Consider the following 21,906-nt stretch of genomic DNA (forward strand, 5'->3'; position numbering starts at 1 on the left):
AGAAGGCTCTGGGGAAGACTGACCTTCCCAAAGATCTCCTTTCTGAGCCAAGAGTTGTTGAATTCTCTAAGCCAGAAAGGGCAGCTCTTTCTCTTCTGAAGGCACCACTGCATTCCAGTTAGGAAGCGTTCCTAGGACAGGCTGCCCAGTGACCAGTGGCCACACCGGCCCCCAGGGATGGATGGAGAGCTCTGAGTAAATGTGATCTCTTCATCTGTACACAGAAAACCTTTTGGAAAGGGTATGCATGTTGTCCTTATCCCTCAGTGTCCACGGAGCGCTGGGGATAAGGAATCATTCACAGAAATCTTCAGGAGAGCCTTGAAAACCCACTTAGTCATCCACACATGCCTCAGAAATTATTCACATAAGTTAGGAACACAGAACATTTGGGCTGATTTTGTTATTTGTTGTATTTCTCTCTTTACGTTCATTTTTATCCTCCAAGTTCCTTTCCTCTTATGCTAATAATTATCTGCCTTGAATGGATAAAAAGTGAAGACCCATTTCCTTCTGATTAGTCTGCCGGTCTTCAATGGGTCTTCTTGCCTGATCTATGCATTCCTTCTTACCTCCAGCCTCAGGGCCAACTCAGGTGATCCAGGTGATCTCACACCTGGATTCCCGCAGTAACTTCCAGCCCTGCCTCCAGACACACCCCAGCCTGGTCTGCTCTGCTTTCAGCTAGGTCACTCTTCTCAATCACTTCCTTTCCCTTCTTACCCTTGACTGCCTGCCACAGGTAAATCAAGCTGGCAGCAGTGATACAAACCCTACTGCAACCAGACTGGCCAACGTGTTCCCTTTCCCCTGGCCACAGAGAGATTATGGTTCAGGCCGACCACAGCCTTCCATTCGGCTCTCTAGAACTTAACCTTGCAAGTTGAGGCTGCTCACCCTCTGTGGCCTCGGGGTCATCAATACTGGATGTTCCCTAAGGCCTCTTTCAAATGTGCATAAGCAGAGACATTATGTGGAGGAGGCTATGCTGCTGGAGCCGAAAGGGGTCTTAAGTGCTACCATGACACCTCTGTTTATGCAAACTCCACATGCAGATGCCCTGTGCCAATTTCTCTGCCTCCATTTCCTCATTGTAAAATGGGTATCACAACAGCACTCACCTTGAAAAATGATGAGACTTAAACAAAATATCCACATTAATATTTAGAACAGGGCCTGGCTCACTGTGAGATCTCAGTAAATGGTAACTTTCTTCAGACATCAGCCCACATCCACCACCTCCAGGAAGCCTGCCATGACAACTGCAGTCCTTAGTCATTTCTCCCTCTTAGTAACTTACAGCATTTCTTCTGTCTTCCCTTCACTTGACACACAGTCATATACACTCTACAAATACTGTTTCTTGTATTCTTATTTTATCCAACTTGTAATGCTTTTCCCTCAACCAGATTTATGGAGGGTGCCCCCTATTGTGCTTCTCTGTAAACACTATGGTGACTTCACAGTGCCATGCTTCTTGCTGAACACCTGGAGCTACAGACATTGGAAAACTCCAACAAATGCCCAATGTCCTGGTGTGCCCAGAAAAGGGCCTGTCCAGGAAGCTGAGAGTCAGCCAGCTTCAGGTCCAAAAACTTCACTTCAACAAAGATGAGATAGTCATTGACACATCAACTTCCAGAGAAATTGCTCACGGTGGATGATCTGTGATAAAAATAAAAATTTAAAAAAAAAAACTCCCCAGCTGTTTGATCCACTTACAGGGCTAAGGAAGCCCAAAGATTTGGGAAAACTTCAGGTTTGGGGGTTTCCTTTAAATTCTGCATGTTATTAGCATAGTTTACTTTTCCTTATCAGTGAATATTGTATCCTTTGCCAATAACAACACATCTCCACACATAATATGCCTAAAAGAAAAAAGGAGAGAGCAAGACCAGAGTGTTCAGGTGGTAGTAGTTCCTTAACACAACCCAAACACACAATGCTCAATATGTCATAATGGAGATATCAATCTTAAAAGAATTTCATCAGTCTCCAAAGACACCATTGCCAGGAACCATGCCACACCATACCAGCCAGTGAGCCAGGCTGGTTCTTCTTATCACAAAAGATCAAATGCCCAGGAACATGAGTCATCTGAAGATTCCTGCTAATGAGCAGAGCCCTGCATGAGGGTTGACAAGACTGAAGCCCAGAGTTCTTTGTCCATGAATGTCGGACAAGAATGATCAGTGCCTGCTTCTCTTAACTTCGAATCTGCTTTAGCAGAAAGAGCTTAATGGAAAAGCATGCCCTGCACTTCTGTTTTCCATGAGGAGCCAGAAGTCATCAGCAAAGCTGCAGCCTAAGATGAGGGAAGCCATTCGCCTCCTGGGGCCTCCATGGAGTGAATGCCTTTAAGATGACAAGAGCTGGGATGTAGGAGGAAGGTCATTTTGTGAGTGTGTCTTCATTTTGGTAGATTTTCTTGCAGATGTTTCCAGATGATCATGTCTTTGTAATGGTCTTAGTAGACTTGCAGCCTTAACACTTTAAAATAGAAAGAAGTTACCACCTCAGCAATGCTATTAGTGTCACAATAGGTGGTCGTTTGTAATAAGAATCCTTGTACCTGGGATAAAAAGACGACTCTGCTTTTCTACCAGATGATAGATTTTCCGAAGCCTTGGCTGAGCAAGTGGTTTAAATTTGGGTGTAGCTTTCTGGAGAGGAAGCCTTTGGCCATAGAACAAAAGTAATCTTGTTCTAAAACAACTCCTGTGAGATCTCCTTAAATATGGGAGTTAACCAGGGCTTCTCAAATGATCCAACAGAGATATTTCAAAAACAGAATGCTCTCAGCAATCTGGAATATTAAGTCCTTGATGGTAAGATCAATGATTTGCAAAGAAGCCCCTAAATCAGGGTCTTCAACCTTGGCACGATTGACATTTGAAGCTGGATAGCTGGATAATTCCCCACTGTAGGGGGCTGTCCTGTGCACTGTAGGAGGTATAGAAGTCTCCCACTAAATACAAGTAGCAGGAAGATCTCCTATGTTTTGACACCAGATTTCAGCCAATGCCTGATGCTTCACTCAGTGAACCAGCAAATTTTACCATATCACACTTTAGCATTTAGTAAGGGAACGTAAAAGACACCCCTTCATGTTCTTCCAAAAGATTTTCCAATAGAAGCAACTCAGAATGAACCCAGGTGATTCCAATGGTTTCCAGGAATTCTCATGTTTCATGCATGGGATGTGGCCCCATGGTGCTCAGATCTTGCCTTATGAATAACTGTCTCATCCTCCTCAGGGAAAAAATCCTCCAGCTTTTGAAGGACACCCAGACAGGTTGCTTAATGATCATTGGGACATTGTGGCACCGATTTTTTAAATGAAATACACATAAATATCCTGAGCCTGGGGGCTATTTCTCTCTAGTCCTGATGGCCTCTCTCATCTTAAAATAATTTACAGGAATTCTGCAATTATAGTAGGTCCCGGGTTGTTTTTCCTTGCATCACTTTACAGAGATACTTATCAAAAGCCCAAACAAGGCACCATAAATCGTTCACTTCCTTGGTAGGCTCATATAGTTCTGAGTCCCATGTGGTCTATCAAAAGGTCACTTGGTGAGAGGCCAAGCTGCCAGACGTCTTCTCTCATTGCTTTTTAATTTCCTCTCTTCCTTTCTTTATTCTCAGAGATACTACATCTTTAAATAAAAGACAATGCACAACTTTAAGGGAATTTCATTTTAAATAAAATGTTCTTGAATTTAAAAAAGAAGAAGGAAAAGGAGAAATGAGGGGGAGGAGGAGAAAAAGAAAAGCCTCTTCTTGATAACTTGCCTGGACTTCTTGGCTCGGGGTACTGGCTGGGTTCCCACTCATTCCATTCCATACAATCGGTTACTTTCAGACAACTAGTCAATGGTACCAAAGCCAAACAAAAAGGGAGCGCGCCCATTGACTATTTTTCTTAAGCCTTGCTATTTACAGAAGATGAGCGTCGTCTGCCTTCACTAGCTGGTCTTTCTCCATTGGATGGCTGGCTTCCTTCGTTGAGTCCGTTGTTGATGCACTGGGCTTTGTGCAAGGGACTCGTTTCTTGCAGGTGGCCAATTTCCCATCTCCCTGATGTCCCCCCTTCCTCTGTGAATGGTCTCATTCCAGCAAACCTCATAGTCAAATGAGTGAGTGGTTTGGGGACTGAAGCACACCACGGAAGACTCATTTCTTTTGCCATTAACTCCTGAAGCCCCATCCATAGTAATCAGAACATTCTGTCCAACAGATGACAAAGTCTGCATTTTGTCTCCTCTTTTGATCTATGAAAAATCATGCATCTCATGGCTGTATATGAAAGCAATCTGAAAAAGAGGTTTTTTCCTCATTTTGACAAATGTTACTGGAACAGAAACTCTCCTGTTCCTCTCACTTCTGTGTTTCTTGATATTTTGAACTGGATAGATGAATGAATCAATGAATAGTTGCAATGCAATTCTGAAAGAGAAAGTTTTATTTTAAAACACAAATTGATAGCACATGTGTGCTTGGGTTTTGTTTTCATTAGAGTGCAGTTTCCCTGAGGACAAGTATTTGCATGGAGCTCTCTATCCTTTGTTATAATGTAATTGTGGTATTATCAGTATATATATTTTTTCTTAAATTAAGATGTAGTTGTTAATATGCTTCATTCATACCCTGGGCTAGGCTCCAAAGATACAGTAGTCCCTAAGTGGGGTTGTCATTTTGTACATGTATTTGTAATGTAGTTTACATTAATCCTGTATTAGGGTGGGTTTCACACACCAGAAGAGAGGACAATCTCTGGTCCCAACTCATGGCTATGACATGACATGACTGGTTTGTGTCTAAAAAGAATGTAAGCATTTCCTCACCTGCTTGCTGAAACACCTTGGATGGAGAGACTATCCAGACTTAAGCTTGAATTAAAACGCAAGAAAATTCTTAGAAAATCACTAGGCAGGTAGGGGAATTAAATGATGTGCCACAAAACTGGGTGGGAGAGAGAGCAAAGAGTCCCATATCAAAATCCTACCTGCTTAACCTTATTTATCACCTGTGATAAATTCAGTACTAAAGTAATTCCTATTGCGCTGGGCTGATGTTATCTCAAGAATAAAATAAGTATAAATTCCACATCTAGAAGTCCCTCATTCACTCTTAGGAAGGAAAGTGTGACACAGAGGGGGATGGCTGTGCTTTACTGAAGGGTGAAGTGCATGGGAGTGATGATTTTTAAAATGCTAAAAATGAAACCTACTAAGATTGTTAACATAAAAATAGAGTCAAGGTAAATCAATCATCATCAAAAACAACAACAACAAAAGATTCCTTGATTTAGAAGGTGATCATTTAATCAAACCTTTATTCTTTTTCTGTTGAAAGCTCTCCAATCTCACACTAAGAAAACGACTATACATCCAGGTTATTCTGAACCATGGAAAAAAACAGAGTAAGATTATTTTTTGTTATTTAGAAAAATTGAAACATTTTTAACTTCAAAAATTTAAATAGTAGTTTTATTAGTATCTTTTGTTATTACCTGTTCTGAATTCTTTTCAAAGAAAAAATACAAAGGAAGCAAAGGAACAATGAAAATTGAGGGATGATGAGAAAAAAGAAATGAAGGGAAGGAAGAATGAAAAAATAAAGGAGAAGTATAGGAAGAAAGGAAGGAAAGAAGGAGAAAATATTCTTCTAACACTTATAAAGACAGGTACGCTAATATGGAAGTACTGACATAATCAGCAGTTAATATAACATCATAAACTACTCATTTAAAATTATTTTTGAATATTCCACTTGCAGAAATATGAAATAGTCATATTTTTTCTATTCCTCCTGCTAAGAGCAGATAAAATTCCTGCACATTACATATAAAGCAAACTTCAAAAGACTCTAAAAGTTGAAGAGAAGAAAACAGACCACCAGCAGGACCTTAGAACCCCAGGAAACACACAGTGGTGGTTTTTGTTGGTGGTGGTGATTTATTTATTTGGTTTTTGCCTCATATATACTAGACTTGTTACTAGAGAAGCCAGAAACCCAGAAATATCCATGGGCACATAGAAAGAAACAGAGAGGAAAGCTTGTTCCCCATAGACAAAGACCAGAGGAGGCACTGCTTAATAAGAGTGAAAACTCTTAAGTGAAACACATTTTATTCCAGCCAAATACCACAAAAATCCGCAGCCCACTCCCACCGCTGCCAGCACACGGAAAGTTTGGACTTCCATCATGACAGAGCCATAATGAGGCACCCAAACCCTGTTCCATGATGTTGCCTAGGAAGGCCAAATGGTGAGTCTGGACTTCCAGCTCACCCACGGTAACAAAGAAACCTTCCCCTCCCCACAGGCATGGTATCAGAAGTGACCTCCTGGACAGTCAGGATTTTTATCACTAAACAATAGGAACAAAATCATCCCACCATAATGTCAGTGAAGGCCGTATAGTGTGCAGACATAAGCACACAGCCCCTCCCAGCCAGGTGGTATCAGCAAGACCTAGTGGGGAGTTTGAGCTCCCAACCACATTTAGCACTAATGAGATGCCTTTACCTCTTCCTCTATCAACAGAGACCAAGTGGGGAACTTGGACTTCCATCCTACCTGGCTGTAATGAGTGGCATCCCCACCCTTCCTTCCTGTGCCATAGAAGTGTCAGAGAAGGTCTGCTAAAATAGAAGACTTAAGTGGAATCCAGACACTCACAACATACTACACAAATGCTTAGGTTGTAACCAATACTTATTCATCATAGGAAAACCAAGAATATCTCAATTTCAATAAGAAAATACAATCAATAGACACCAATACTGAGATGGTACAGACATTAGAATTACCTGAGAAAGATTTTGAAGTAGTCATCCTAATAATACTTCAATGAGCATGTACATTTTGAAAAAAATCAAGAAAGTCTCAGCAAAACAAGAGAACATATAAAGAAGGACTAAACAAAAACTGTAGAACTGAAGAAAACAACTAAAATTTTAAAACTGAATGGATAGACTCAACAGCAAAATGTAAGGGACTGAGGAAAGAATCAGTGAACTTGAATATAAAACAATAGAAATTATTCCACTGGAACAACAGAGAAAAAGCAGCCTGAAAAACAAAGAGCCTGTTGCTATCACTAAATAGCTAATAGTCATGGCGCCAGAGTCTGGGAAGGAGAGGAGAGAGAAGGTAGAGTTTACTCGATAAGATAATAACTGAAAAATATCCCAAAGTTGCACAGACATAAACCTATGGATTCAAGAAGCAGAGAAAATTCCCAAACAAAACAAACCCAATGAAATCCATGAGAAGATATATCATAGTCAAAATCTGAAAACTAGAGTTAAAAAAAAAAAGCAGCAGGAGTGAAATGACATCTTACATAAAGGGGAAAAACAATTGAAAAGATAGCAGATTTCTGATAAGAAACCATGTAGTCCAGAAGAAATTGCTATGACATTTTTCAGGTTCTGAAAGAAAAGAACTGTCAACTCATAATTCTATATCCAGGAATGAAGGAAAAACTAAATACTTTCAGATGAAAAATAGCTAAAAGAATTTGTTGCCAACAGATCTCTCCTAAGAAAATGTCTACAGGAAGTTCTTTTTTTTTTTTTTTTTTTTTTTGAGACGGAGTCTCGCTCTGTCGCCCAGGCTGGAGTGCAGTGGCGCGATCTTGGCTCACTGCAAGCTCCGCCTCCTGGGTTCACGCCATTCTCCTGGCTCAGACTCCCAAGTATCTGGGACCACAAGCACCCGCCACCGTGCCTGGATAATTTTTAGTAGAGACGGGGTTTCACCGTGGTCTCGTTCTCCTAACCTCGTGATCCGCCCGCCTCGGCCTCCCAAAGTGCTGGGATTACAGGCGTGAGCCACTAAGCCCGGCAGGAAGTTCTTTAAACAGTATACAATGAACTGTAGTTCACTCAAACTGGTAAAATGACATCACCCGTAGACTTTAAGTTATGTATATAATGTAATGCCTAGAGGAACCACTAAAGAAGGCATGCAAAGAAATCACTAAAAAACTATAAATAAATAGAAATGGAATTCTAAAGAGTTTTCAAGTTACCCATGGAAAAGTAGAGAGAAGACAACAGAGAAACAAAACCAAGAGAGACAAGCAGAAAGTAAAATCACAGACATATGCCCTAACACATAAGTGATTACATTAACTGTAAGTAGTCTAAGTATACCAAGTAAGACTGAGATTTTCTACCTTTTATGACATTATGAATGGACCTGGACAACACTATGCTAACTGAAATAAGCCACATAAAGAAAGACAAATACTACATGACCTCACTTATATGTGAAATCTAAAATAGTCATACTTATAGAAACATAGAATACAGTGATGACTTCCAGGGGCTAGAAGGAGGAGGAAATGGGCAGGTGATGGTCAAAGGACACAAAGTTTCAGTTATGCAGGATAAATAAGTTCTGAAAGTCTACTATATAGCATAATACCTATAGCTAGCAATACTGTATTGTATACTTAAAATTTGCTTTAAAAATTATAATGATAATAAAAGGGGCATGAAGACATTTTGGGGGGTGATGGATATGTTTATAGCCCTGACAGTGATGATAGTTTCACAGGTGTGTATTTATCCCCAAACTCACCGTGTTGTATACATAAAATATGTAAGCTTTTTACATGTCAATCATACCTTAATAAAGTTACTTTAACAAAAATGACAGAGATTTCCAGAGTAGACTAAAATACATGGCCCAACCATATGGTGTCAACAATGAATTCACATTTAGTAAAACAGTGTAAGCAGGATAAAAGTAAAAGGAAAGATATGCCATCAAAACATCAATCAAAAAGAATCAGGAAGTGGCTATATTCATATCACATAAAGTAGATTTCAGAATAAAGAGAATTACTAGGGACAGAAAGGGACACCACCAGTAAATATGTAATGATATACTAATGTATACTGTGTAATATACTGATAATTTTCCTGGTAATTACATATATGTGTGTAATGTGCATTATATGTGTGTGTATATATATGTCATATATGTATATACACACATATGTATATATGCATATATATATACATATATGTATATATGTATTATGTGTATATATTCCATATATACATAAGGTATATATATAATGTATATGTGCATTATATATGTATATAAAATATTGATCCACACAGAAAAATAGAAATTGTAAATGTATATGCATCAAACAATAAAACTGCAAAATATATAAAACAAAAACTGATAGACTTGAAAGTAGAAATATACAAATCCAAAATTATAATTGGATAATTCATCATTTCACTCTCAATAATCGATAGAGAAACAAGACAGAAAATTAGTAAGGATATAGATGAATTCAACATTATCAACCAATAGGATCTAATCCATATTTATAGAACATTCCACCCAACAACAGCATGCACATTCTTCTCAAGTGCCCTATGCCAAGATGGGCTATATCTTGAACCATAAAATAAACCTTGCCAAATTTAAGAGAATTAAATCATATAGTACATGTTCTCTGACTACACTCAAATCAGAAACTATAATCAAATTAGAAAACAATCAGCAGAATAATAAAAAGAAAGCCTCCAAACTCTTAGAAACTAACAAATAAAAATATTTTAAATAATCCATGGATCAAAGACAAAATCTCAAGAAAAATTTAAAAATACATTGAACTAAACAAAATGAAACTATATTAAAATTGGTGAGATGCAGCTAGAGCAGTCAGAGAAATGTATTGCACTAAATGCTTGCATTAGAAAAGAGGAAAATACTTTAATCAGTAGTCTAAGTACTCATGTCAAAAAACTAGAAAACCAAATAGCAAAATAACCTAAAACAAGCAGAAGGAAAGAAATAATAAAGACGAGAGTGGGGATCAATGAGATTAAAAACTGGAAAACAACACAGAAAATCAGTGTAATTATGATATAGTTATTTGAAAATATTAAGAAAAATGCCAAAGTTCTTGCTAATTGAAAACCAGAAAAATTATTCATATTAAATGATTAATATCAGGAATAGAACAGTGGGTAGTAATACAGATTCTGCAGACATTAAAGGAATAATAAGGGAATACCACATAAAACTCTACAGCATAAATCTGACAACACAGATAAAACTTCTTCAAAATATACAAACTGCCACAGCTCATCCAATATAAAATAATTTGCATAACCCAATAACAATTTAAGAAATAGGATTTCTTATTTGAAACTCTTAAAAAGGTAACTCCTGGCCCAGATTATTTTACTAGCAAAATCTACCAATCATTTAAAAAATTAACACCAATAGTACACAATTTCTTCCAGAAGACAGAAGAGAAAGAAACCCTTCCCACTTCATTTTATGAAGTCAGTAGTGCCTTGATACTAAAATCAGAGACAGTGCAAAAAAAGAAAACTATAGACCAATAGCACTCATGAATATAAATGTAAAGATCTTTAAGAAAAGATTATCAAATAGCATTCAGTAAAAAAAAAAAATCTAAAATATGTATGTGTGTAATGATCATGAGAAGTTTATTCCAGGAGTTCCAGGAGTTTAGTTCCAGAAGCTTATTCTAGTTTAATATTTGAAAATCAATCAATATAATTGTTATAGACTGAATGTTTATATCTCCCTCAAAAATCGTAAGCTAAATCTTAACACTCAAAGTGATGGTATTTGGAGGTGTGCCTTTAGAAGTTATGAAGTCATGAAAGCAGAGCCCTCAAAGTGATGGTATTTGGAGATGGGACTTTGAAAGTTATTAGGTCATGAGGGTACAGCCCTTGTGAATGATACTAGAGATTCCAGAGAACTCCCTCATCCCTTCTACCATGTGAGGACACAGTGAGAAGATGCTTTCTATGAATCAGAAAGTGGGCCCTCACCAGTCACTAATTCTGCCAGTGCCTTGATTTTGGACTTCCCAGCCTTCAGAACTGTGACAAATAAATTTCTGTTGTTTATAAGTGACACATTTATGGTATTTTGTTATAGCAGCCCAAATGTACTAAGATAGTAATCCACCATACTAACAAGGTACAGAAGAAAGATCACATGTTTATATCAATTGATGCAAAAAAATTTTGACAAAATTGGACAACCATTTATAAAAAAGCCTCTCATAAAACCAGGAATAAAGAGGGTCTTCCTCAGCTTCATAAAGAACATCTACAAAAAAAAATGCAATTAACATTGTACGTCATTTTGAAATACTGAATGCTTTCCCTGCTAAAATTGAGGGCAAGGCAAGGATATCTGCTTTCACCACTGCTATTCAACAATGTGCCAGAAGTTCTAATCAGCACAGTAAAGCAACAAAAGGAAATAATAAGCATGCAGACAGAAAAAAAAAAAAGAAATAAAACTGCCCATATTTGCAGACTTTCTGTGTAGAAATCCCAGGATATTGACCAAAGAAAAAAAAACCCTTTAAAGCTAATATGTGAGTTCAGCAAGCTCACAGGATACAAGAACAGCATACAAAACCATTTGTGCTACTATACAGTAGCAATAAACATGTGGAAACAAACTAAAATTACACTACCATTTGTAATCATTCAAAAAAGAATGATTTTTTGAAATCATTGGTAATGAATAATAATGAAATACTAACTGTAAATCTATCAAAACATACACAGAACTTATATGTTAAAAACTAGGAAATACTGATGAAAACATTTAATCAATGTCTAAGTAAAGGAGAGACATACCATATTCATGGATTGCAAGACTTAACATAAATATACCAACTCTTCCCTAATTGATATTCACATTTAATGCAATTCCTATCAAAATCTCAGCAGGATTTTTTACAAATATATAAAAGATTATTCTAAAATTTATAGGAAGGCCACAAGCCCTAGACTAGTGATAACAATCATGAAAAATAAACTGGATGGAAACACACAAAATGCTATCAAGACTTACTTTACAGCTACGATAATCAAGACTGTGGTATTGACAGAGAAACTGACACATAGATCAATAAAACAAAATAGAGAATGCAGAATTACTCCCAGGAGCATGGCCAACTGGTGTTTCACAAAGGTGCAAAAGCAATTCAGTGGATAAAGAATAGTTTTCTCAACAAAAGGTGCTGGAGAAATTGGATATCCAGAGGTTAAAAAAAAAAGACCTCAAGCTAAATCTCACTTCTTGTATTAGGTTGGTGCAAAAGTAATTGCGGTTTTGCCATTAAAAGTAATGTAATGGCAAAATCACAATTACTTTTGCACCAAACTAATACAAAAAATAATTCAAATGTATCATAGATACGTAGATGTAAATGTAAATATAAAACTATAAAACTTTTAGAAGAAAACAGGAGAAAATCTTTGAGATCTAAGGTTTCTCAAAGAGTTCTTAGACATAACACCCACACTTATAAAATAAAAATTTCAATAAATTGGACTTGCATAAAATTAAAAACTCTTTATCGGCAAAAGACCCTTTTAAGAGGACGAAAATACAAGCTATAGACTGGGAGAATATGTTTGCAAATACATTGAACTACGGGGTCATACCTAGAATACATAAAGAACTCTCAAACTCACCACTAGACAAAAAAATTGAAGCAGAAAATAGGCAAAAGACATTAAGAGACATGTCACCAAATAGGATACATGGGTAGCAACTTAAGTGCATGAAAAGTTATTCAACATCACTAGCCAATAAAAAATGGAAAACAAGACCATGATGATATATGACTATATTCCTATTACAATAACTAAAATAAAAATTAGTGACAACACCAAATTCTGGTGAAGATGCAGAAAAACTGAATTCCTCATACATTGTGAAAGAGTATAGTTACTCTGGAAAATAGTTTGGCAGTTTCTTTAAAAACTGTGTATATACTTACCTTATGCTCCAGCAATTGCACTTTTTGCATTTATCCCAGAGAAATATTTATGTTTCTACAAAAACATATACAGAATTATTGATAGCAGCTTTATTTTCACTAACCAAGAACTGGAAACAACCAAAATGTTCCTTTAATAGGTGAACAAACTGTGGTACAGCTATACCATGGAAAAGTACTCTGCTATGAAAAAGCACAAACTATGGATACATATAACTTGAATGATTTCAAGAGCATTAGAGTATTATGCAGAGTGAGAAATAAAAAGCCAATTTCAAAAAGCTGCATGCTATAGATACCACTTATGTAACATACTCAAAATGGCAAAATCATAGAGACAGAAAATAGACTAGTGGTTGCCAAGGTTAGGGATTGGAAAGGGAGGGGTAGAAATGATTATAAAGAGGTGGTATTAGGAAGTCTTCATGGTGATAGAATAATCCTGTATCTTGATGGTGGCAGTTGCATAAATCTATATAAAATGATGAAGTGACAAAGTTAAATGGAACCATACACACACATTGTGCCAATACAGATTTCTTGTTTTGATGTGATGGGATGTTACCACTGGGGAAAGCTTGGTGACAGGTACATAGGACTCTTTGTACTGTCTTTGCAACCTCCTGTGAATCGTTCTTTTTTCAAAACAAGAGTTTTTAAAATTATTCTAGCTTTTACTTACAAAAGTAGTGCATCCATATGGTCAAAAAGTCAAACAGTATGTGAAAACATAAAATCAAAATCAGAATTCCCCTTTTCACCATGTCTATGCCCAGATCCACTCCCAAGTAATAAACATAATAAACAGGCTCTTCATTCTTCCATGTGAAATATGCACCACTGTTTGTGTAAGTTTCACTTTTTTTTTTTGAGACGGAGCCTTGCTCCGTCACCAGGCTGGAGTGCAGTGGCACGATCTTGGCTCACTGCAACCTTCACCTCCCAGGTTCAAGTGATTCTCCTGCCTCAGCCTCCCAAGTAGCTGGGACTACAGGCACACAGCACCATGCCCAGCTAATTTTTGTATTTGTAGTAGAGAGGGGGTTTCACCATGTAGGCCAGGATAGTCTCGATCTCTTGACCTCATGATCCGCGCACCTCAGCCTCCCAAAGTGCTGGGATTACAGGCGTGAGCCACCGCGCCTGGCCAAGTTTTACTTTTTTAATGCAAATGAGATCATATGATACATGTTGTTTTACACCTTGTTTTTGGTTTTTTGGTTTTTTTGTTTTCTTTTTTTATTATTATTATTATACTTTAAGTTCCAGGGTACATGTGCACAATGTGCAGGTTTGTTACATATGTATACATGTGCCATGTTGGTGTGCTGCACCCATTAACTCATCATTTACATTAGGTATATCTCCTAATGCTATCCCTCCCCATTCCCCCCACCCCATGACAGGCCCTGGTGTGTGATCTTCCCCACCCTGTGTCCAAGTGTTCTCATTGTTCAATTCCCACCTATGAGTGAGAACATGCAGTGTTTGGTTTTCTGTCCTTGTGATAGTTTGCTCAGAATGATGGTTTCCAGTTTCATCCATGTCCCTACAAAAGACACGAACTCATCCTTTTTTATGGCTGCATAGTATTCCATGGTGTATATGTGCCACAGTTTCTTAATCCAGTCTATCACTGATGGACATTTGGGTTGGTTCCAAGTCCTTGCTATTGTGAATAGCACCACAATAAACATACGTATGCATGTGTCTTTGTAGCAGCATGATTTATAATTCTTTGGGTATATACCCAGTAATGGGATGGCTGGGTCAAATGGTATTTCTAGTTCTAGATCCTTGAGGAATCGCCACACTGTCTTCCACAATGGTTGAACTAGTTTACAGTCCCACCAACAGTGTAAAAGCATTCCTATTTCTCCACATCCTCTCCAGCACCTGTTGTTTCCTGACTTTTTTTTTTAATTTTCTTTTTTTTTTTTAATTATACTTTAAGTTTTAGGGTACATGTGCACAACATGAAGGTTTGTTACATATGTATACATGTGCCATGTTGGTGTGCTGCACCCATTAACTCGTGATTTAACATTAGGTATATCTCCTAATGCTATCCCTCCCCCCTTCCCCCCACCCCACAACAGGCCCCCATGTGTGATATTCCCCTAAAATCCTTCTTGGAGATTTTTCTTCCAATCAGCTTTGTCTTTTCTTTAAAGGCCACACGTCATCAGTTGTGTGTGCGTCTCATCACCTATTTCACCATTCTCCTCCCCACAGATGTTAGGGTTGCTCCTAGACTGCTTATGCATTTTGCTTTGCTCTGTGTTGCTATTGCAAACAATGCTACAATAAACAAATGAGCATCATCTACATACACCTTTGCGTCTAGCAGTGGTATGAGAAAGCTATTTCATGAGAGTCTAACCAACACTGGGTTTTATCAAACTTTTGAAATGTTTGACATTATGCTGTTTAAAATGCTACCTTTGTACTTCTGGACACAGTCTTTCTTTGGCTTCAGCAACACCGTGCCACCTGTTCCTGGTTCTCCTGCCTGGCAGGCCCCTCCTGATCTCTTCTCCTCCCCTGAAGGCCCCTCCTGATCTCTGTCCTCTGGTGGTTCCTTTTCTTTGGCTCAAACTTTAACCATTTTCATCCAGAGGGCTCAGTGCTGGGTCCTCTTTCCTCTCTACATGGGCTCCTTGGGGATATGGTACCAATTCCCTAGAATTTCAATACCCCTGTAATGCAGGCAAGTCCCAAATTTGATCTTAAGCTCAGAGCTTTCATCCAAGTCCCAGATTTGTATCTATAACTGCTTACTTGACATATCTAATTAGACACCTCAAAGATCTCTCAAATTTCTTAAGTCTAAAGCAAACAGAAGTCTTGGTTTTCCCCCTTTAAACTTCCTGGTATCACTTGAAGTCAATTCCTTTTCACTAAAATGCCTCGAACCAATCACTCAAGGAGAACAGGGCTGCAGCTCCACAGTAGCCCTCACATACACCTTCTCCTGTCCATCTCCAATGCCCCACCTAAACAAAACCCCCAAACATGTTTAATTGTAATAAACCTTGCTGCCTGCTTCCTTCCATTCTCTCCTCAGCTGTAAAAGTTACCTTTTTACAACACAAACCTGTAAACTAGATCAAATTATTTATTTGCTCAAAATCCTTCTGTGGTTTTTCACCCGGCTTCATTCCTCAAATTCCCACATGCTTTCTCCTACCCACTGTGTTAGAAACCTGTGGCTGTCATAACAAAACACCACAAACTGGGAGGCTTAAAACCACAGAAATCCACTCTCTCTTACCCTTTTGGAAGCTAGAAGTTCAAAATCAAGGCATCAGCAGGGCCTCACTTCCTCTGGAGGTTTCAGGAAGAATCTGGCTCTCCCAGCCACTGGTGTTGCTGGCAGACTTAGCATTTAAATTTAGCAGCTGCATCATGCCAGTCTCTGCTCATCATTCTGTGGTGCTCATCCATGAATCTTCCGTGTCTGTGTCCACATTCCCCTCTTACGAGTGCACTACCCACTGGACTCAATCCCACCCTCATCCAGCATGACCTCATCTTCACTTGATCGCACCTGTAGAGACCCTATTTCTCAGTAAGGTCACATTCTGTATGGGTTGCTGGGGGTCAGGACCGGAACGTATCTTTCTGTGGGACAGAGCCCACTACACCAGTATCCCAACTTCTCTTTATACGTCTCTCCTCATCACTCGTTGGCTTCATGCAGGGGCACCCTCCCTTCCTTAAAAGCACCCAGCAGCTCTGTCCTATTATAAGGCCTTTGGACATCCTATATCCTTCCTCTGGAAGGTTTTCTCTCCACCTCCCATTCTCCATGTGGCTTTTTCTTTGGGTCTCCATTTAAATACCATCTCCTTGCCCACCCTAAGTCAGTAGACCTCCTTTGCTGCTTTCCGCCTCAGCCTCTTAGAGTGCTTGTCAGCCTGGCATGGTGGCTTACGCCTGTAATCCCAGCACTTTGGGAGGCCAAGGCGCGTGGTTCACCTGAGGTCAGAAGTTCGAGACCAGCCTGGCCAACATGGTGAAACCCCATCTCTACTAAAAACACAAAAATTAGCCAAGCATGGTGGTGGGCACCTGTAATCCCAGCTACTCAGGAATCTAAGGCAGGAGAATCACTTGAACCAAGGAGGTGGATGTTGCAGTGAGTCGAGATCGTGCCATTGCACTCCAGCCTGGGCGACAGAGCAAAACTCCGTCTAAAAAAAAAAAAAGTGCTTGTCATGGAATTTATGATTGCATCTTAAAATTATTTACTTCTCTTTGCTCCTTCCTTGAGTTGCTCTCTGCTGGATAAGTGGTGGCCAAGAGAACCACGTGTGCTGGTGGAAAAGCGCTGGACCTGCTGCCCAGCACCACAGCCGACAGCAGCAAATGGCCATTGAACACTTTGAAATGCGGTTGGTGCAACTGGGAAACTACATTTTTAATTTTAGTTCCTTTACATTATTTTAAATTTAAATAGTTACATGTGGCTAATGGCGCTTGAGTACTGGACACAGGCAATCTAGAATCTCAACTTTGGACCAGCAAATTCAGTGTCAGTCTTGTTGACATCTGTGTACATAGCAACTAGCTCAGGACAAGACATGTTTCTGTTCAATGTGTATTTTAAATTGAATGGTAATAAAGTTTCGTTTTTATTCACATTTATTTTATTATAATGAGGTTGGGTATCTTTTCAGGCACTTGTTCACCATCATTTTTAATTCTTTTATCCATGGGCTGCCCACTTTTCTGTATAGCTCTTTATTATCTTAAGCATTTTTGCATCTTAGGAAATTCACCCTATGACTATCACATGTGTGGCAAATTTTTTTGCAGATTGTGTTTGTCTTCTTACTGAGGCCTCTGCCATGTGAAAGCTGTAAATTTACATGTAATCAGTTTTATCAACCTATTATTTTATGGTTTCTGAGTATAAACTCTTAGTAAATTGTTTTTATAGTACATGTAAGTGAATTTAACAATAACTGGATAGCTTTATATTCCTTTTTATCTCAGCCTTTTTCAGAAGAAAAGACAACCCCAGCCATAGGTTAGTATTACAGTTGCATCATGTTATTTTTTCTCAGAAGATTCATAAATTTCCATGAACCAAATGGCCAATAACAACTACTAGAAGAAGTAACAGAAAATGAATGTCCACTGAGACTTTCAAAAAAGAAACATTTCTAATTCACTGAATTAAAATTTTATTTCAGAGTTGTTTGGCTTGATGTATAATTAGAAAGGAAAGTATCTCTTAAGAAACCCCATAAACTACACAATAAGGCACCATCTCACGCCAGTCAGAATGGCGATTATTAAAAAGTCAGGAAACAATAGATGTTGGCGGGGCTGTGGAGAAATAGGAGTGCTTTTACACTGTTGGTGGGAGAATAAATTAGTTCGACCATTGTGGAAAAGTGTGGCGATTCCTCAAGGATATAGAACCAGAAATACCATTTGACCCAGCAATCCCATTACTGGGTATATACCCAAAGGATTATAAATCATTGTATTATAAAGACACATGCACACATATGTTTATTGCAGCACTGTTCACAATAGCAAAGACTTGGAACCAACCCAAATGCCCATCAATGATAGACTGGATAAAGAAAATGTGGCAAATATACACCATGTAATGCTATGCAGCCATAAAAAAGGATGAGTTCATGTCCTTTGCAGGGATATGGATGAAGTTGGAAACCATCAACCTCAGCAAACTAACACAGGAAGAGCAAACCAAATACTGCATGTTCTCACTCACAAGTGGGAGTTGAACAATGAGAACACATGGACACAGGGAGGGGAACATCACACACTGGGGCCTGCTTGGGGGTGGGACAAAGGGAGGGAGGACATTAGGACAAATACTTAATGCACGTAGGGCTTAAATCCTAGATGACGGGTTGATAGGTGCAGCAAACCACCATGGCACATGTACACCTAGGTAACAAACCTGCACATTCTGCATATGTATCTGGGAACTTAAAGTAAAATTTTAAAATAAAATAAAATAAAATGAAAATGAAAAAAGATGGAAAATAAAAAGAAACCCCATATACCAATACAGTTGCTCACAGGTATAACAAAAAGTAGGGTGCCAAGGGACAGGATACTCACGTTGGGCACTCCCATGCACCTAAAGAACCGAAATGAAAACTTCACATCAACACTGCCTCATGGGAAGTGACTCACTGAACTTATATTCCTCTGTTTCTTTCCTAATGCAAGGGGACTCTCGCCCATTTCCCACAGACCTATATACCCCGCCTGCAAACCTGACTGAAAGGTCCACACACCACACCAGAGAGATGTGGAGGGACGGAGCATTCGTCATAGACAGCATTGGAGCCCCCGTCCCGGAACCCTGAGCATGCCTGCAGGTAGTGGAGGGTTTGCCTTCATCAGCAAACACCAGATGCCTTTCACATCTTACCCACAGGGCTCCAAATTATTGTATTTTTCATCATCGTTTAATCAGTGTTCCTTCTGTTGTGACACCTGACAGACACTGCCAATGATGGTGGGTGATCCCAAGTTTGAACAATTCATTGTTGACTGTAACAAATACCTGTCAATTTTAAACTGACAATTTCTACTTATGTTAAATTGCAGAAAAAAAGATAAAACACCCTCTCTTATGGTATTATGAAAAGAAATAAGAAAATATTTGATATGTGCTTTTACAGGTTTGAACAAAACCTAAAAGCTTTAGCTTTCATATTTTCCAAAAAAAGACAAAGAAAAAGAAGAATGAATAGAACAAAGCTGGCATCATATTGTATCTGATTGATGGTTCCATCACAAAGTTTTCTCTTTGTACAAATGCACATATGTCTACATATACCCTTACATCTGAATATTTGAATTTAGATTTCATTGCATCAAAATTTTAAAAGTAAAACTCATTACCAATAAAGTGAATTAGGAAAATGTTTCTGGCTCCAAAAGTCTCTACTTCTTAAAAGGAACATAATTATAAGGGCTATAAACATTTGAATCATTTCCTCAAACATGTACAAGTATGTGCCTGGTGAACCTCTTCCATAGGAAACTCTAGCCCTTTCCCTAATAGCACATTTTCTTAATGGCTTTGCTGTTCGTGAGTTCATTTCATTGCACGGTTACTTGTTATATCCGACATGAGTTAATATTGCAGTAAAAAATATTGAAAGGCATTTCTCCACCACATCAACTCCCTCCACCTGCAGAGGAAGGGATGGAGAATGAGACTGAGAAGAAGGAAATTCACTGGTCCCAAAACTCCTGGGATCACATTTAAAACTCAAATTGGAGGAAGAAGATGAGAGCTGAAGGGAAGCTAGAATAAATACCTCTCAAAACAAAGAAGAGAAATGCCCCTCTAAAAACTACACCCTAAAGGTAAACAGAGGAATTCGACATCCACGGTCTGGACTAAAAGATACATGCGATGGGCCCCTACATGGACACACCAAGCCAGCCCTTCCAAGAGTGCAGCCTGTGAGCTGACTCAGGAACCATATCTCCCATGATGGATGCTCAAAATTGAGAAGCACGTTTGCAAACATGATGACAATAGAAAGCAGGCTCCAAAACCGGAAACGGGCAATCTCCAAAAATATGCACTTTTATTTATGCATTAATAGTCTAGACTGCGTTGCCTATAACAAACTCACTAATTACACTTTCATTCATTTACAGGTTATCAGTGGATGCCTCACCTTAGAAAAGTCCCGTAAAACTGAGGAAGATTGTGGGAGGTATCCTTGGGGGTCATCTAGACCAGCACTCCAGCCTGCCCCAAATCTACAGATCAAAAAAGCAAAGTCTAGAGAAGTAACGTCTCAAGGTCACATAAGTCAGTCCCTATCAACATCAGCACTAAAATCAAGGCTTCCTAAAACCAGTCGGATCATTGTTCCATTACAGCATATGGTAATTCTCGTTAGATGGAAAACAGAAATATTTAGAAAGTCCTAGGAGGGTCTTATTTCTTGAATGGAAAGTGAAGATTTGACATTCTTTAAGACTGCTGGTCAACTCCAGACAAGCTGTATTAAATAATGAAGTGGGAACAGAGACTGTGAGAAATCTAAGGGGAGGAAAAAAAAAGAATCTTTAAAAAAATGCTATCGATTTCAAAGCACTTAGAATTACTATTTTCCTTCCATATCTTTGGCTCCTTCTTCTATTCTGGGTCCTAGTCAACTGTTAGTTTTACTGGAGTGTTCTATCGAGGCCAAATTAACACCCAAACTGGAATTAATACTCACCTTTGTTCTGCAAATTCAGACTCCCAGACGTCACAGAGGTGCTGAACACATTTTAACACTCAGGGACATTTACACCAGAGAAATGCATCAATTTACAAAAAAGTATGAGCCTCAAACGTGTACACCCAATCCATATTGGCAGCCAGAAAGCAGTTTCCCTCCACCCGCCTCCTCTTCCTCCACTCCCTCCATCCTGCTGGACCTCCCGTGCACTGGATTACCCGGCCCACTCTGGGACTGTCGCAGCACGAGCAACTTTGGTGCCATGCTCTTAATTCCTCAAACGCTGTTACTAAGCTTTATGCTTAGCCCCAAGGTGGGAAGAAGGAAATAAATCTTGTCCTTGTGGGATGTCACATCCTCGGGCGTTCTGGGACCTTCCATGCCAGGCCTCCAAGCCCTGGTGCGCCAAGGCTCAACATTGCTGAATACAGGGTTCTATTTCATCTTGGCAGAGACACGGACTTTCCACACACAAATTAACATTGTTTCATCTCATTTTGACACCATAATGTCTTTTCCATACACCTGCCCTGACATTTTCATGAAATCATTGCATCCCAATCAACTGAGTAGGGAATTAGCATTGTTACACCAAACATTCTGAAAAGTGTGGATTATTTTTCATATCTAAATATCTCATCCCCATATGCTGCTTTGGAAAGATAAACTCAAGATCTAACATACTGCAAATTTAAAATTCTAAAATATGCATATTTGATTTTACAATCCCCTTATTGGCAACATGTGCCATGCAAAGCTGTATTCATGCTTGGGTAAATGGGTAACTTTTAAAGTAAATCAAATCTAGGATTTCATAGGAAATGAACCCCCT

At 38.8% G+C, this 21,906-nt stretch overlaps 1 long non-coding RNA gene across 2 annotated transcripts; it reads left to right on the forward strand.

Annotated features, from left to right (window-relative positions):
• Nucleotides 1–2,018: 2,018 nt before the first annotated feature.
• Nucleotides 2,019–21,290, forward strand: LOC109023966 (uncharacterized). 2 transcript variants are annotated; one of them, XR_008673488.2, is made up of 4 exons: nt 2,019–2,398; nt 5,359–5,425; nt 5,538–5,689; nt 20,500–21,290. It is a non-coding gene; the product is annotated as an uncharacterized lncRNA (long non-coding RNA). The 2 variants fall into 2 exon arrangements; XR_002003438.3 differs by lacking the exon at nt 20,500–21,290 and adding an exon at nt 6,552–7,532.
• Nucleotides 21,291–21,906: the final 616 nt, after the last annotated feature.

Source organism: Gorilla gorilla, chromosome 17 (assembly GCF_029281585.2).
Source record: "Gorilla gorilla gorilla isolate KB3781 chromosome 17, NHGRI_mGorGor1-v2.1_pri, whole genome shotgun sequence".
NCBI classification, from domain to species: Eukaryota; Metazoa; Chordata; class Mammalia; order Primates; family Hominidae; genus Gorilla; species Gorilla gorilla.